The sequence below is a fragment of the Thermobia domestica genome, chromosome 9 (genome assembly GCF_964235325.1).
Source record: "Thermobia domestica chromosome 9, izTheDome1.hap1.1, whole genome shotgun sequence".
Classification (NCBI taxonomy): Eukaryota; Metazoa; Arthropoda; class Insecta; order Zygentoma; family Lepismatidae; genus Thermobia; species Thermobia domestica.
This window is the reverse complement of record NC_137462.1, coordinates 42036031-42053293: the sequence shown is the minus strand read 5'-3', so window position 1 is coordinate 42053293 and position 17263 is coordinate 42036031.

Genomic DNA, 17263 nt, shown 5'->3' with positions numbered 1-17263 from the left:
GTGTGAGTTCTCTCGGGGTTCTCCTGTTTCCTCCTATATTATCATTCAACTACTTCTTTATCAATCATCCCTTTTCATCAAGCTTCCGTCTTCTTTATCCTAAGTGGGCCATGGCAGCACCTACACATCTCTCCAGACTTGATTCTGTTCTCAATTTCTTCATCGCTATAGTCCATTTTCGTGTTCCTGCACTTCGAATATTATCGAAGAAGGAACTCTTGTGACATCTTAATATTCAGACTCCTGAAGTACGCAGAATTATCTCTGACCTGAAATATCTACATAAAATAGTTAATGGAAACTTAAGATCGGAAATATTACTTCAGGAACTATCCTTACGTGTCCCTTCCCGTATCACTCGGAATACCCACCTATTCCATCTTGCCCGTCCTAGGTTGGCTATTAAATTCCATCTTGCCCGTCCTAGGTTGGCTATTATACAGAGGTCTCTTTTTTTATAGAATACCAAACTGTTATCATCAAGTAACAACTGATGTGGACATTTTTTCGAGCTACCCAGTGTTTGAAAGAGCAATTAAACGAGTTTTGACGGAATAGTTTTACTCTTACTCTCTTTTTTTCTATGTTGTTGTTATTGCTGTCTTGTTTTTTTCTTTCTTTTGTTAGCATGTCCCTGTATAAAAAATGGCAAAGTTATGCTGTATCTGGGAATTTGTTCAATAAATAAAAATAAAATAAATAAGTAGGCCGCGGTGGCTCAGTGGTAGAGCGTTTACCTCTGGTGCGTAGGGTCAATGGTTCGATCCCAGATCGTGCCAGTGAACTTCGTGGTGGACAAACATCGTGTGCATGGGTTTTCTCGGGGTTTCCCGTTTCCTCCCACTTTCTTCATTCTATCATTTCATTCATTTCTCATCTTCACCGTCTCCTTTAGCCTAGCCAGCAGAACCATGGGACGTAAAACTCGTAAAACTGGGACGTAAAAAATATATCGTTTCATTTCATTTCATTTCTTTAGCCTAAAGAGCATAATCGTGAGAAGTAAAGCTAGACATTTCATTTCATTTCTTTAGCCTGAAGAGCATAATCGTAGGAAGTAAAACTAGACATTTCATTTCACTTCTTTAGCCTAAAGAGCATAATCGTGGGAAGTAAAGCTAGACGTTTCATTTCATTTCTTTAGCCTAAAGAGCATAATCGTAGGAAGTAAAGCTAGACATTTCATTTCATTTCTTTAGCCTAAAGAGCATAATCGTGAGAAGTAAAGCTAGACATTTCATTTCATTTCTTTAGTCTAAAGAGCATAATCGTAGGAAGTAAAGCTAGACATTTCATTTCATTTCTTTAGCCTAAAGAGCATAATCGTGAGAAGTAAAGCTAGACATTTCATTTCATTTCTTTAGCCTAAAGAGTATAATCGTGGGAAGTAAAGCTAGACATTTCATTTCATTTCTTTAGCCTAAAGAGCATAATAGTAGGAAGTAAAGCTAGACATTTCATTTCATTTCTTTAACCTAAAGAGCATAATCGTGGGAAGTAAAGCTAGACATTTCATTTCATTTTCACTTTATGCAGCTGAATTTAAATCAGCAATACTAACATTAAAGGTGTCAAACCCACTCGAGTAGACAGTTTGCCAATAAACTAAGTTTAATTTAGTAGATATTGGAGGAAGCAGAAAGACCAGTTAATGAACACAAATTCAATCACGGAGATCACTTGACGAAGCGAAAGAAAAAAAAGAGAAGAAACAGAATATATACAAAAAAAATGATAGTGAAGTCTGAAATTTGGTATTTCCACATAATTTTCTCTTCTTGATTTTCATCAAATAACATTGAAAAATAAAAATAAAATATATGCTAGTAAATACGGTAATTAGGAACGAGACTTCATAAGAGAGAAATTCTCGAAAGGCATTGCCTCTTCACTAGCGAGACGGACGCATCTCTTTCAACTGTCTATCGAATATATATACACACTATATGACGTCGAAGGGATATGGGATCTGTTTAGCAGCCAACATTGCTAAAATATTTTCCCACTTTGTTGCTATTTTGAGCGTTCTTAACAGACATCGGGAGGAACTTACCTATACCCTATATGTTTTACGGCTACTGCAGCAAACAAGAAAGGCCAAATTATAAAGTGAAGTTGCTGTTATCTGCAGAAGAGAGAGGGGGGGGGAATATAATGGGAAGGGAGATGAGGAAGAAGTCTGTTGGAAGATGAACCAACGGTGAAGGTTGCGGTAGCGGAGATACCAAATTGGATTCTGGGTACAGGCTTCATCTGGGGGCTTTTAGGTCCACCGTTTTGAGATCAGCAAGAGCAGGCAGATGTCTGAAGAGAAGCGGGGAAAAGGGAATGAAGAGTAGTGCAATTCTTTCCAGGACGCCTCGGAGCCTGACCAACTGAGCTGTAGTTACAGCCTAAATATATACCTACTGAACTAACTTTTGTGCTTCTTGGACCCAACGACATATTAGCGAAGCGAAGGCATCTTTCGCAAAAAGAAGATTCCGTTTAGATTTCATTAGACTAGATTTCTTCGGTTCGCTTCCCCCTTCCTCATCGCATCTCGAATCGCAAGTATATACTTAAATAGAGCTGCTTGATAAAAGAGCAACACAAATGTTCGTGTCACTACCCTTCACGTGGATTCAAGCTATTTGCAGAAAGAGTCAAGGCCAGAGAATTGAAAAGAGCAATCGCTTACAACAAAGATCTGCCAATTTAACATTTTCAACAATTTTGAAACTACGTTTAATATCTAAAAAAATAATTAGATGTCACCTAAATTGTTGTTATTTTAACTCCGTTTAATATTCTGATGATTCAACATCACCACTTGAATTCCGTTCAAAGTTTGTTAATTTAACTCTGTTTAATGTTTAGGTGATTCAATATCTCCACTTCAATTCCGTTTAAAGTATTGTTAATTAAACTCTGTTTAATGTTTTGATGAATCAATATCTCTACTTGAATTTCCTAAAAAGTTTTGTTAATATTTTGATGATCCAATATCTCCACTTGAATTCCGTAAGGTTATTTTTAATTTAACTTCTTTTAAAGTTTTGGTTATTCAATAGCTCCACTTCAATTTCCTACAAAGTTTTGTTAATTTAACTCCGTTTAATGTTTTAGGTGATTCAATATCTTCATTTGAATTCCATTCCAAGTTTGTTGATTTAACTCTGTTTAATGTTTAGGTGATTCAATATCTCCACTTAAATTCCATTTAAAGTATTGTTAATTCAACTCTGTTTAGCGTTTTGATGAATCAATATCTCTACTTGAATTTTCTACAAAGTTTTGGTAATTCAATATCTCCACTTGAATTCCGTTTAAAATTATTTTAATTCCGTTTAAAGTTTTAGTATTCAATACCTCTACATCAATTTCCTTCAAAGCTTTGTTAATTTAACTCTGTTTAATGTTTAGGTGATTCAACATCACCACTTAAATTCCGTTCAAAGTTTGTTAATTTAACTCTGTTTAATGTTTGGGTGATTCAGTATCTCCATTTCAATTCCTTTTAAAGTATTGTTAATTCAACTTTGTTTAATGCTTTGATGATTCAATATTTCTACTTGAATTTCCTACAAAGTTTTGTTAATTTAATTCCATTTTATATTTATGTGATTCAACATCTTCACTTGAATTCCGTTTAAGGTGATTTTAAATTTAATTCCGTTCAAAGTTTTGATATTCAATATCTCCACTTCAGTTGTCTACAAAGTTTTGTTAATTTAACTGAGTCTTCTGTTTTGTGATTCAATATCTCTACTTGAATTCCATCCAAAGTTTGTTAACTTAACTTTGTTTAATGTTTAGGTGATGCAATATTTCCACTTGAATTCCGTTTAAAGTATTATTTATTCCATGTGTTTAATGTTTTGATGATTCAATATTTCTAACTGAATTTCCTATAAAGTTTTGTTAATTTAACTCCGTTTTATGTTTAGGTGATTCAATATCTCCATTTGGATTCCATTTAAGATTATTTAAATTTAATTCCGTTTAATGTTTTTGGTATTAAATACCTTCACTTCAATTTCCTACAAAGTTTTGTTAATTTAATTCCATTTAATGTTTTAGTGATTCAATGTCTCCAGTTCAATTCCGTTTAAAGTTTTGACTACCTATGCATTGAAATAAAGTACGAAGAGAACAATTGAAAATATTTTCGATTGGAAGAGAAACCTCATAGGAAATTCAGGTAATTGTGGATAGAGATAAGAGCAATGTTAGGTAAAAAGGGGAAGTACAATCTCTTTAGAAGAAACTGTATCCTTAGCAGTATTTGGCAAACTTCAATTGGATTAATAATTAACAATTAATCTGTAAGTTTAATTGTTAATTACAAATAACAATTGAAATTAGTAATGGTTAATTGTTAATTGCAACCGACTATTAATCAATGAGAATCAATTGCAATTAATAAATCAATTAAAAGTAATTGCTGTGGAAAGTAACTACAATTAAATTCGGTAATTCAATTGCAATTCACGTAATTTACAATCAATTCAATTGCAATTAATTTTCAGAACAACTACCTTCAATTAAATTGATCAATTGCAATTTATTTTAATTGATTACTGCCAAGCACTGATCCTTAGGAACGTGATAGAAAGTACGGTGGAAGATAAATGAAGCAGGGACGAAGAAGAGGCTGCAAATTGATGGGTGGTAATAAAACGGATAAAGGCGAAGTGAAGTTCGAAAAGGTTAACTGAACCATCTCTCTGTACAGAAGATCCTCAGTTTACGACAAGTGAAATGCCACTAAAACAAAATATATCAGGAGAGAAGAAAGAGAGAAAATAACACAGCCACACACACACACACACACACACAAAATAAAAGTTCTGTGCACCGGGATTTTGAAACCCCAAGACAATCAACTGTGTCAAAAAAAAAAAAAAAAGTTCTGTGGAGTGGACTCCACAGTATGGATTCGATGTATTTGGGTGCACAGAACCCAAATTTCGAAACCTCAAGACAATCGACAGTGTCAATTATTTTATGGGCGAAAAACTTCAGTGAATTTTTGGTACGTAAGAGAGCACATACGTTTTATTGCCCATAAAACAAAATTGACACGGTCAATCGTTCTGAGGTTTCGAAATTTGGATCCTGTGTACCAAAATACATCGAATTCATACCTTGGGGGTACGCTGCACTTTTTTGTATGCTTATGTTACGTGTATCCTCCCTATCTAAAATCGCTAAAGTTTTTCGCCCATAAAAAAAATTGAATGGGTGAGTTGAAAAAGGAACATATTCCAAAAACCTCAACTTCCAAACACTGGGTGGAAACATGAAAAAATTCCAGAAATATCTTCGATTTTTCACACATACGTTCCCGTAGACTTCAGTAAAGATGACCTAAAATTAATGAATGGGTTCCTTGTTCCTCTCAAGCGGTGTAGGTACATATAAAATGAATATAACCATCCCAGTTTAGCTTGCCTATTTTTTGGAATGTGTACCTTTTTCAACTCACTCGTTCAATTGACATGATCGATCGTCCTGATGTTTCGAAATTTCGATTCTCTATAACAAAATACATCGGATCCATACCCTGGGGTTTCGTGCGCAGAACTTTTATTTTTTTTATGAGTGGCTGTGTTATTAATGAAAAAACAAGGGTTCTGACTGGATTTGTTCGACACATTATAGGATTATTTAAGTATTTTTCTGCGGCGATTCACCTTTAGGATTTTAAAATACACATTACGTTTTATATTGTTTAAAAACATTTCTTTGGGTTAGCCAGTGGATAAGTAACAAAGAAATAGTGAATATCTGGGGAAGAAATTCTGAACATTACAGGTCTATCTCTATTATTGCAAACCTTGGCCGTGAAACGAATGTTGACAATTTATCCATTTAAAGTGATCTATCTTCATTTAAGTTTCGGTATTTTAATATCTCCGCTTACAGCCGCAATGTCATAGTAGGTAACACTTGGGTTCGAACCTAGGTGGAGATGAGATTTGTTTCCTGTTCTACCCTAGTTACACTTCGGTTCAAGGGCTCATCCTACCTCTGTAAATTGGATGCTGGAAGAAAGCTTGCATGATAAAACCGCCAGAGTGTGGTGATTAAACGTGCTGAATTCAAGAAAATTAGAGAATATACTTCCACGTCACACATAGAGTTTTCTCGACCTTGTCCCAAATGAGAGTATATTTTATCTTTATCTTTCAAAATCTCCATTTGGAATCTGTTCAATTAACTCTACGTAAAGTTTGGCAAAATCCAGTTAAAGTTTTGTTTCTTTTATTTAACTCCAATTTATTAACTACGACTCCATTTAAAATTATTCAAATATCCTTAATTTTAAATTGTGTTGATTTAATACTTATTAAAATTTGACATTCTCCCATTTTACAAGGAAAAAGAAGCTATCTGCAAAATATTGTATTATCTAAGTAAGATTATTAATGTAGTGGTTTAGTGCCTTCTGCGATTTAACGATAAAATAAACTTTAAAAAAATAAAAGACTATCAGTGGTTAGTACATGATTACGTTTACCAGTAACTCAGATTAGAATTGAATCATAGATTCTTCGTATAAACAATAACTATTGAGCAACTCTGTTTCTATAATGGTGGAAGTAATAATTATAAATTTAATTACAATGTTTCGCATTATATTAAATTAGTATAATAAAGGAAGTAGGTAACCGCATCACCCATTTATCCGGTGATGATAAAGTAAGCACCATCCTATTTCAAAGAATAAGTATGATAGTACAAAGATGTAATATGGTCTCTGTATTGAGAACTATAGCACCAGGTAAAGAACTAGACGAGATTTTCCTGCTTTAAATTGTTCTATCATTATTGTTTGGAAAATACGGACATTTTTTGGATATAATTAGAGATTAATATTACATATAGAATTAATGTAAGCGAATTTTAGAACAAACAGAATAGTTTATTAGCAGGATTAGTTTGGGTTTGCATCTGTAGGGTATTATGTAGTGTATTTTCATCCGTGAACTGATGGGAAATTTACATAATGTTGATAGCAAAGGATCTAATAAAATTGTGAGAATCTTCTAATAAAATTGTGAGAATCTTCTAATAAAATTGTGAGAATCTTCTAATAAAATTGTGAGAATCTTCTAATAAAATTGTGAAAATCTTCTAATAAAATTGTGAGAATCTTCTAATAAAATTGTGAGAATATATTCAGTTTCGAGTATTAAAATATCGAAATTTAACAGCAAATATCTTACGCCATAAAATTTTGAGGCTCAGTATCCATTCGGACATTGAAGTAGAGAACGTAATATTCTACTTCACGGGTGGCTACGTAGCACAGCGCTGACCTCTGATGCGTAAGATCTCTGGTTTGATCCCCGATCAAGTAAGTTTGTGTTGGGCAACATCGTGTCCGCGGGTTTTCAAGAGATACTCCCGTTTCCTTGACATATTTTTATTCCACCGATTTTCACTATCATCATTCACTTGCTTTATTCATCGTCTCCCTTCGCCTAAAGGGCATAATGCTGGGATGTTAAACTAAAAGATTTTATTTTATTTTATTTTATTTCTTAGAGTGTTGAATTTCAATCGAACTCGACAGGGACACGAAGCCAGAAACATCGTGGAGAGTTAAGGTGAGTCACCAGACCAGGTGTTCTTGGTGCTATGCTAAACGCTGCTTAAATAGTGCGGGGTTGACAGGTAGTGTCGAGTGTTTACTGGTGCCAGATAATAAAGGAAGTAATTATGGAATTCTGCTTGGATACTTACTGGAGAAATTAGTTTTCAACCCATACCTCAATTCACAGCTAAGTTCTGCTTCTCGAACTGCAACGCTAGAATCCAGGAATTAAACGTACAAATTTGACAGCAACGCATTATGGCGTTTTGCGCAAACTTCTTAAAATATATTTCCTTAAATGTAAATTAATATTTAAATGAAATGTGAAACGTAACACAAAAAATGGTCAAACAATATATCTATTTTGTAATAAGATCGTTACTTTTAAAGTACTTTACACATTCAAATAAACATTTCATAAAATTGAGCACTTCTAGTAAGATCTAACAGTAAGTGTCATCTTGTGTACTCATTGTAAAACGAGTCAAATATTTTCTTTTATTTGTTACCTTTTTAAATATCAGAAGACACAACCAAATGAATCAGTGTCTTGTGTTGTAGCTGAAACTTAACTTTATCTTATAGTGCAATATTTATAATATGTAACGTTTCATTGCGGAGTAGTTAAGGGAATAAGCTAAAATATGTATTGACTTCCGGGTAGTGATCCACCTTAAAATGACCATGCTCTTTAGTAGGACTCGAAGCTTCATAATGGATTTCGCCTCCTAATCATTAGTTAAAGACTCAGGCCTCTCAACAGTACCACATCGGCTATGCTTCCCTGCCCCCTCCTTTTAAATTCTGTACGTGAGAGCATGAAGTGTGTAAGTCACAAATCCTTGTTTTCCAGAAAACAGGAAAAACACTTACTTAAGCACTAAATACATATTGGACATACCACATTATAGATTTGGTTAGTTACGTCAGCAACCCGTATAGAACAAAATAGAACGAACCATTCGTTGCAGATATCCGAAGGGCATACAAAACTGGTTTTAACTCATTTTCGCCAAAATTGGACTTACGCACTTCATGCTCTCAGGTACAGAATTAATCCTTCGACGATAAGAGTAAGGGAGGTTGCATAACGACAAGGCGTTGCATTATAATTTTTTCAACTTCTGTTTTAAGATTATTTTCTCTCCCTTATCTTGACCATTTATTCAGTTGTTTTAGATACAGCCAGAAAGTAATTTTATATTCCTAAACATTAACAATGTAACATGTGGAAAAGATTTCGTAAGGAACTAGGTCGGATTATGTATCAAATAGGCATAAAATTCGCATTCGTCTCTTGAGATTGAAGATTTAGTCACAAGTTAGTCACAAGAAATTCTTTTTGACATCTGCGTACGCTCACGTTTTCGATAATGTTTTGTATTTTAGGCGATTGCAAACAAGGAGGAAGATGAATCTTAGTGGGGAACCGTGAATATGAGGGAGAGCGCTCATCTCTGGTGCGTGAGTTCGATCTCAGCTCATGCAAGTGGGTTTTGTGGTGGACAAACACCACGTGCGTGGGTTTCCTCTGAATTGTCCTGGCCAAGTGAATTTTGTGGTGGACAAACACCGTGTGCGTGTTTTTTCTCGGGGTTCTCCTGTTTCCTCCCACTTTCTTCATTCCACCATTTCATTCATTTCTCATAATCACCGTCTCCTTTAGCCTAACCGGCATAACCGTGGGACGTAAAACTCAAATTTCTGAATTGTCCTGTTTTCCTCCTACTTTCAACATTCCACCATTATCATTCGTTTCATCATAAGTGTCTCCCTTAGCCTTCGTGCATAATCGAATCCTGGGACATTCGAAAACTCTTAGATCTAAGTTTGCATATACCTCTTGGGTTTTTCCTGATAAATCGTCACCTTCATAGTATTTACCATTATTGGCAGGTCACTTGCCGCAACTGAGAAGCTCCCATGCTCCACGGTCTTCCGGTAACCTCTTCCTCTTCACGTACGATTTTTGTGTTTTGATATCGTCTATTAATTGTAGTCTCCTTCGCTCTCTCCCCCTCTTTCCTGCCACCATACCGTCTAGTACGTTCATTATAATACAGTTCCTTCTTATCCAATCTCCCAACCAGTTTCTCCCCGTCTTCATAACAATATCTAAAATTGTTGTTTTCTTCTCCATCATTTTTAACACTCTCTCATTCGTTTACCGCTCGACCCAGCTAATTCTCTCCATTTTTCTCCACACCCACATTTCGAAAACTTCCAATCCTATTTCATCATTTTTGCATAATGTTTTTGCCTCCGTTGTTTTCTCGTAAAAAATGCTACTTGCAAGCAGTATATGTGTCACTGTTAGGAATGTTCTGTATGTGTGTGTGTGTCGTGGTTAAATATATATATAAACAATCTTTTTCAGCAGAATAAAATTTCTCAAATATTATTAACAATAAACGACATTCTTTTTGGCAGCATAAAAGTTCGTTTTTCTCGAATTTTACGGTATGAACTTCTATGTTTTTTTTTTTTTTTTTAAAAAAAAAGAGTTTCTTTCTATCTTGAAAACTACACAAAAGGACTTACATTTATTATTATCATTTTTTAGCTTTATGTAATCTATTGAATGATTTATGTCTTAATTTCGGACAATTTTTCTCACGCTAAACAGTAATAATGTAGTAGAATTTATTTATTTATTTTTTATTGAAGTAGAATTAGAACCGAATTTATATTTGGTGAGGTCCTAAGCTATTGAAGGTAATGGGGCTCTTTATATGGCCAGCTATCGTTTGTCAGTGACAAAAAATTGTCTGCGGCTGCATGCTACATGTTGACGACGGCGAAATATCACCATAACACATGGAGAGTATGAACTCGTATGGGGCTGTTAAAATAATTTCAACAAACACGATTCTCTCTCTCTCTCTCTCTCTCTCTCTCAATCTCTCTCTCTCTCTCTCTCTTCTCATTAAATCTATAATTTTCTTTATATCTTGTGTGTGTCAAAACATTGCACTGACAGCAAACTACAAGGTCTATCAGCGAATCACAGAAATGGAAAACTACATGTTTCTCTTTCAAGCGATCATAATCAAGGGATCCTGTAAGACTTGTCATGTAGGATATAAGAGACGCCGCTGAGGAAAACATTGTTTTTTTTTTTTAAATGTATAGTTTGTATTGAAAAACAAAGCATTATTTTCCAGTAGGGGAAGAGAAATAAACAAGAGATTATGTTTTAAATTTGTTAGTTAAGAAATGTCAGTATGTAAGACGTCCCAAATGTGCAAATAATCTCTACCATAATTCAGAAATGAAATGAAATGAAATATTTCAGTTTTACGTCCCACTGTCATGCCATATAGGGTAATGGAGACTGTACCATAATTCAGAGGTAGGCCCCTATACAGGATAAGTCTGCTTTAAAAAAAAGTTCAATGAAAAGAATGAGAAAGAAAGTCAATAAAAATCACTGTTAGAAGTAGTTCATTTTGGAGCCAACACTTTTCTACAGCAACTGAAGTGAGCTTACTTTTGCCAGAGTTTACTTTCAAACGCTTTGCTGACAAAACGACTTAACATGAACAACATGTTTCAGTGAAGAGGAAAAAGAAAAAGAGTGAAAATTTTCGTCACGACAGCCAATAAACTCGTTGAAGAGTTCATCAAGGCGGTGTTCCTCTCGTCACAGGCTCCACCCACAACAAGCGCTTTGTTTTCTTCTCTTCAATTTTTTTTTCTTTTTCTCTCTTTTATCTCTGCAGCTGAACCATTTGCCAATAGCGAAACGGATGGTTTTTAAACCAACTGGGATATGCGATACACGGGTTTCCACCTAGAACCAACAATTTCCAACGAAATGCAATTATTCCAAGTTTAGTGCCCATAACTGCCAGTTAATTACCCTTCAAAGAGAGTAGATGCTAATATGCAAACTACTGATTTCCGTTTCAACTTGGCATTTGTTAATGAAACGATGAGAGAACAGTGTGATGATGCAATCAACTCCAGCAGCAAGCAGAATTGAGTTTACACTCCTTGATTTGAGACAGTCATTATTTCTTCGATATTTCATTGGAATTTCGTAATTTGCTGGAGGCAGTTTCTTTAACAACCTCTTCGGAATGCTATTTTGTTTTAAAAAAATAATTATGTATCTCAATTTTCATTTAAATATTTTAATTGGTTTGGAGACATAAAACGATTTTCCTACAGATTTACAAAGTAAAGTGCCTTCAATCAGTGGCGTACACAAAATTTAATCAAGGAGGGCCAAGATCCCAACTTGATATCATTTTAATAAAACTTTTGTATACATATCAAATTATGATGAATAGTGTTGTCTGCTAAACGATAAAGTTCTCCTCTTACCTTGAAAACAAGATGAGAGCCGAGATGAAAATTAGCTTTATGAATTCGAATCGAGACGAGACGAAAAACATGGCAATTCTCATCTTGTTTCAGAGACAAGACGAGAAATTTCACAAGGGGTAAATCTGGATAAGGGCGTAACTAGCAATTCTTCAATTTTTCAGGAGAGCAGAAAAACAAACGCTCTTATCCAACTAACCAACGTATTCACACATTATTTTTGGAGACAGGCGTTCGCTACAGAGCAGAGATATTACCTTAACACCACCTAGGCACGTACGGGCATGCTCAAACTTGCACAAAATATGTATATCTCATTTTACCGGAAATAGGTCGATACGCCCTTGTCCAAATTACCCCTTTATTGTCGTTAGCATCATTAGTTCACGTAGGTCTTACAAGGTACCTTTTGCGAAGTGTCCTCTCGGGATTCTTGTAAAATTGGTTCAAGTGCAAATTTCTCCGCAACGCAATGTGTATTGTACTAATTTTAGCGGCCCATTCCGGTAATTTGCGTATTTCTTGGCCTTCAAATATCCGGAATTCAATCTTACACCACTATAATGCTCGGACACAAAATTGCTTTTAGTTTCTTGAGATGTAACTGGACATGATCTGAAATTCATTGGTGTAGTGGTGCACAGTTTTACCATAGCTTGTACCGTTTGTAAGGTATTGGATATTAAATGTCAGGCATTTCATGAATATTGAATCAAATAGAAAGTTGTGCAGGGCCCCGTGTATATATGTAATCTTTTACGTGATTTATCGTTGAATGCACATACATGCAGATACACTGATGTCAATACGAAAATAGTAGGTTTTCGCCAAAATCTGGTCTTATCTGGATTTACATTAGGTACTTTGACCGTAATACGTACTGCCTTGTTATAGTATAACATGGAAGTACTAACGATCACTCACAGAAATGTAATAAGAATTATGGCACCAATGTTGTAAAGAATTTGTTTATAACTACAGTATTTTTACAGTTAGAAATTGTTTTGATTTGTCAGCATCAAAAAGTAAGCGTAACATGCAATACCTTCCAAATGGAATAAGCTATGGTAAAATTCACTACACCAGTAAATTTCCGAGAAAATTGTACATGAATTTGATGTATCATTTTCACATATTCCCATTTGAAAAAATGAAAGTTAAATCCAATATGACGGATCCAAGATGGCGGCCGGGTTAGGTAAAATGTATCAGAGAAGCTGTAGTTGATCCAATTTGTTTTGCATATGCCAACATTCATATCCAGTTACTTCTAAAGAAACTAAAAGCAATTTTGTGTCCGAGCGTTTTGGTAGCGTATGATTGAATTCCGTGATGTGGAAGTGCATGATTGAATTGAAAATCAGTAACGAACGAGTTAGAGAAATACAGGATGGACCTAGTAGGAGTTCAGGAAGTTAGGTGGGGAGGAAATGGGAGGGTGAATTCCGGAAATTTTACGTTCTTTTACGCGGAAGGAAATAAAAAATCACCAATTAGGAACAGGTTTTTCGTTCACAAACGAATAATATCAGCAATTAAGCGGGTTGAATTTCTTAATGATAGACTCTCTTTTATTACTCTTAAGGGTAGATGGTGTGATATTATTGTTTTAAATGTACATGCCCCAACTGAAGATAAGGATGGCGATATAAAAGACAGTTTTTACGAAGAAGTGGAACGGATATTTGACCAACTCCAGCTATACCATATGAAAATTCTATTAGGGGATTTCAGTGCGAAAGTAGGACGAGAGGATATTTTCAAACCGATTATAGGGAACGAAAGTCTACATAAGGAAAGTAATGATAACGGTGTTAGACTCGTGAACTTCGCAACATCAAAAAACCTTATCGTGAAGAGTACAAAATTTCCACATCGCGACGTTCATAAATATACTTGGACCTCACCTGACGGAAAATCACATAATCAAATCGATCACGTTTTAGTAGATAGAAAAAGGCAATCTAGCATAATTGATGTTCGGTCGTTTAGAGGAGCTGATTGTGACACTGATCACTACCTGGTAGCAGCGATAATAAGAGAGAGATTATCGTTGAATAAAGGAAATATTCAATGTCTGAAAACGGAGAAATTTAATCTAAAGAAATTAGAAGAGAGCCAGGTAAGAGAAGAATACCAAATTGAAGTTTCGAATAGATTCTCGGATTTAGAAGTTTATTAGTGCAGTAGTGTTGAGGATCATTGGATTGAAATTAGAGATAGCACTAAAATTTCAGCAACAGAAAAATTAGGACACCCGGAAATATGTAGGAACAAACCATGGTTCGACCAGGAATGCACTCAAATAGCGGAGACGAGAAAACAGGCGAAATTACGTTGGCTACAAAATCCGAATGAAATAACTACACAGAATTTCGTAAACATCAGGCGGAAAACTTCCAAAACTTTTAGAACAAAGAAACGTGATATTTTGATAGCTAAATTAAGGAACTTGAAGATAATAGTAAAAATAAAAAAAATTGGGACATGTATAAGGGGATCAACGAATTTTAAAAAGGCTATCAACCTCGTGCTTATATATTAAAGAAAGCTAAAGAAACAGTTCTCACGGACACAGACAGCATCTTAAATAGATGGAAAGATTTATTTGACGAATTGTTTAACACGCAGCCAAAAACTAATGTGCATGGAGAAAGGGAAATACATACCGCAGAACCATATATCCAAAACCTAGCCGAATAGAAATAGAAATCGCTATAAAGAAATTAAAGAAACACAAATCTTCAGGTGTAGATGAAATTCCGGCTGAGTTAATTTTAGCTGGAGGCGAAAAGTTGTTGAACAAGATACACAAACTCAATTTCCTTATCTGGGACAAGGAAGAATTGTCACGAGAATGGAAAGAGTCAATCATTGTTCCAATCCACAAGAAAGGCGACAAAACCGACTATAATAATTATCGAGGCATTTCTCTTCTGTCTGTCAACGTCCTTTAAAATCCTCTCAAACATTCTGTTAGCAAGATTGACCCCATACGCAGATGAAATTATTGGAGATTATCAGTGCGGATTTAGACGAAATCAATCAACTATCGACCAAATTCTCGAAAAGAAGTGGGAATACAATACCCCGGTACATCAACTATTTATTGATTTTAGAAAGGCTTACGACTCGGTTAGGAGAGAAGCATTGTTCAACATTCTTACATAATTTGGAATACCAAAGAAGCTATTAGATTAATTAAAATAGGTTTAAATGAATTCTAAAGTAAAGTCTGGGTAGGAAAATTTCTGTCCACGAGCTTTCACGTCGAGAATGGCCTGAAACAAGGAGATGCGTTGTCGCCATTATTATTCAAATTTGTCCTGGAATACGCTATAAGGAAAATCAAAGATAGCAACCTGCGCCTACAGTTGCACGGGATTCACCAGGTTATGGCGTATGTTGATGATGTAAATTTAATAGGGGATGATAGGAGAACAATAGAAAGAAATGCAGAGGTCTTATTAAACGCTTGTAGGGACAAGGGTTTAGAAGTAAATGCAGAGAAAACTAAATACACGGAAGTTCGTCGGGATCGTAATACGGCAAATTATGGATGCGTTAAAATACCAAATAATACTTTTGATAAAGTGGATAGTTTTAAATACCTAGAATCAATATTAACAGAGGAAAATCATACTCACGGAGAAATTACATGTCGACTAAAAGCAGGGAATTCGTGTTATTATTCAGTTCAAAATCTCTGTCGTCGCGAATTCTGTCGAGGAATTTAAAGCTTAAAATATATAAAACGATAATCATGCCTGTTGTTCTGTATGGTTGTGAAACATGGTCGCTTACTCGGAAGGAAGAACATAGATTGAAAGTATTTGAGAACAAGATCCTGAGACGAATATTCGGACCCAAGAGATACGTGAATGGGAAATGGCGGAAATTTCATAACGAGGAACTACATAATTTATATGGTTTACCCAACATTGTTAGGGTCATCAAGTCTAGGACGGCAGGTCATGTAGCCAGGATGGAAGAAAGTAGGAACTTTTTCAAAATCTTAACTGGAAGACCAACCAGAAAACGACCGTTAGGAAGACCTATGCGCAGATGGGAGGACAATATTAAGATGGATCTCGCAGAGATAGGAATACAAAGTAGAAACTGGATCCAATTGGCTAAGGATAGAAGTCAGTGTAGAGCTTTTGTGAACGCCGCATTGAACCTCCGGGTTCCATAGGCCATAGAGTTAGTTAGTTAGTTATGATTGAATTTCGGATATATATGAAGGCCCATAAATATGCAAATTACCGGTATGGGCCGCTAAAATTAGTACAATACACATTGGGCCACGGAGAAGTTTGCGTTGGAATCAATGTTACACGAATCTGTAGGGGATACTTCGCGAATGTACCTTGTTACATCTCAAATATTGTCTTAGTGTTACATAATTCATAGCATAAAAACTGTAAATTGATAAAGCGATTATCAACGTTTAAAGATACACCAGTCATTACACAATATTCTCCAACAATAAATATGTTTCAAATGTTGTTATATCACTCTCTTTGTGGACCTCTTGTGATGCCAAATGATTTTGATCGAGATTAAAAATTAAGATAAACATTCAGGCATAAATTTTGTACATGCACACATTTACAAAACGAGCCGAAAACATTTTGAAGACAAGACGAGCAAAGCTTTCCGAGAATCGAGCCGAGCCAAGAAAAAAAAATCTTCGAGAATCAAGTCGAGACTTGATTTCAATGAATATTATTCCTCGTTTCGTGGGCATAACTAATTTTGTTTCACATTGTAAAACTAAAGTGGGCCCAAAACTTTAAGGATCTAATACTGTAAACAGAACTGATAGATTTAATCAGTTCCCATCTCAATAGAGGAAACTACAGTAAATTTCCAAACTATAGAGATTCAATATTCTAATACGTTGATTGATTGATCGGTCAATTACTTGGGATTTAATGTCCTTTAGAGTACTCTTTTTAAGTAAGAGGGGAGTTTAACACGCAATACGAAACAAAACTTCCGTTTTAATTGAAAATAAGCGCCTTTCCTCTTGCGGAAATCGATACTATACATAGTAATTATAATAGGAACAACACAAATATTTCTTCATTCATTTCCATAAAGCTTATGACTTCGCCATCTCAAAATGCATACCCCCCCCAAAATAATGAACTATTCTATTTGTTAGTGGGCGCGGTGGCTCAGTGGTAGAGCGTTCACCTCCGGTGCTTGGGGTCCCTGGTTCGATCCCAGCTCGCTCCGTGTGGACTTTGTGGTGGACAAACATCGTGCTCGTGGGTTTTCTCGGGTTCTCCCGTTTCCTTCCACTTTCTTTATTCCACCATTTCATTCATTTCTCATAATCAC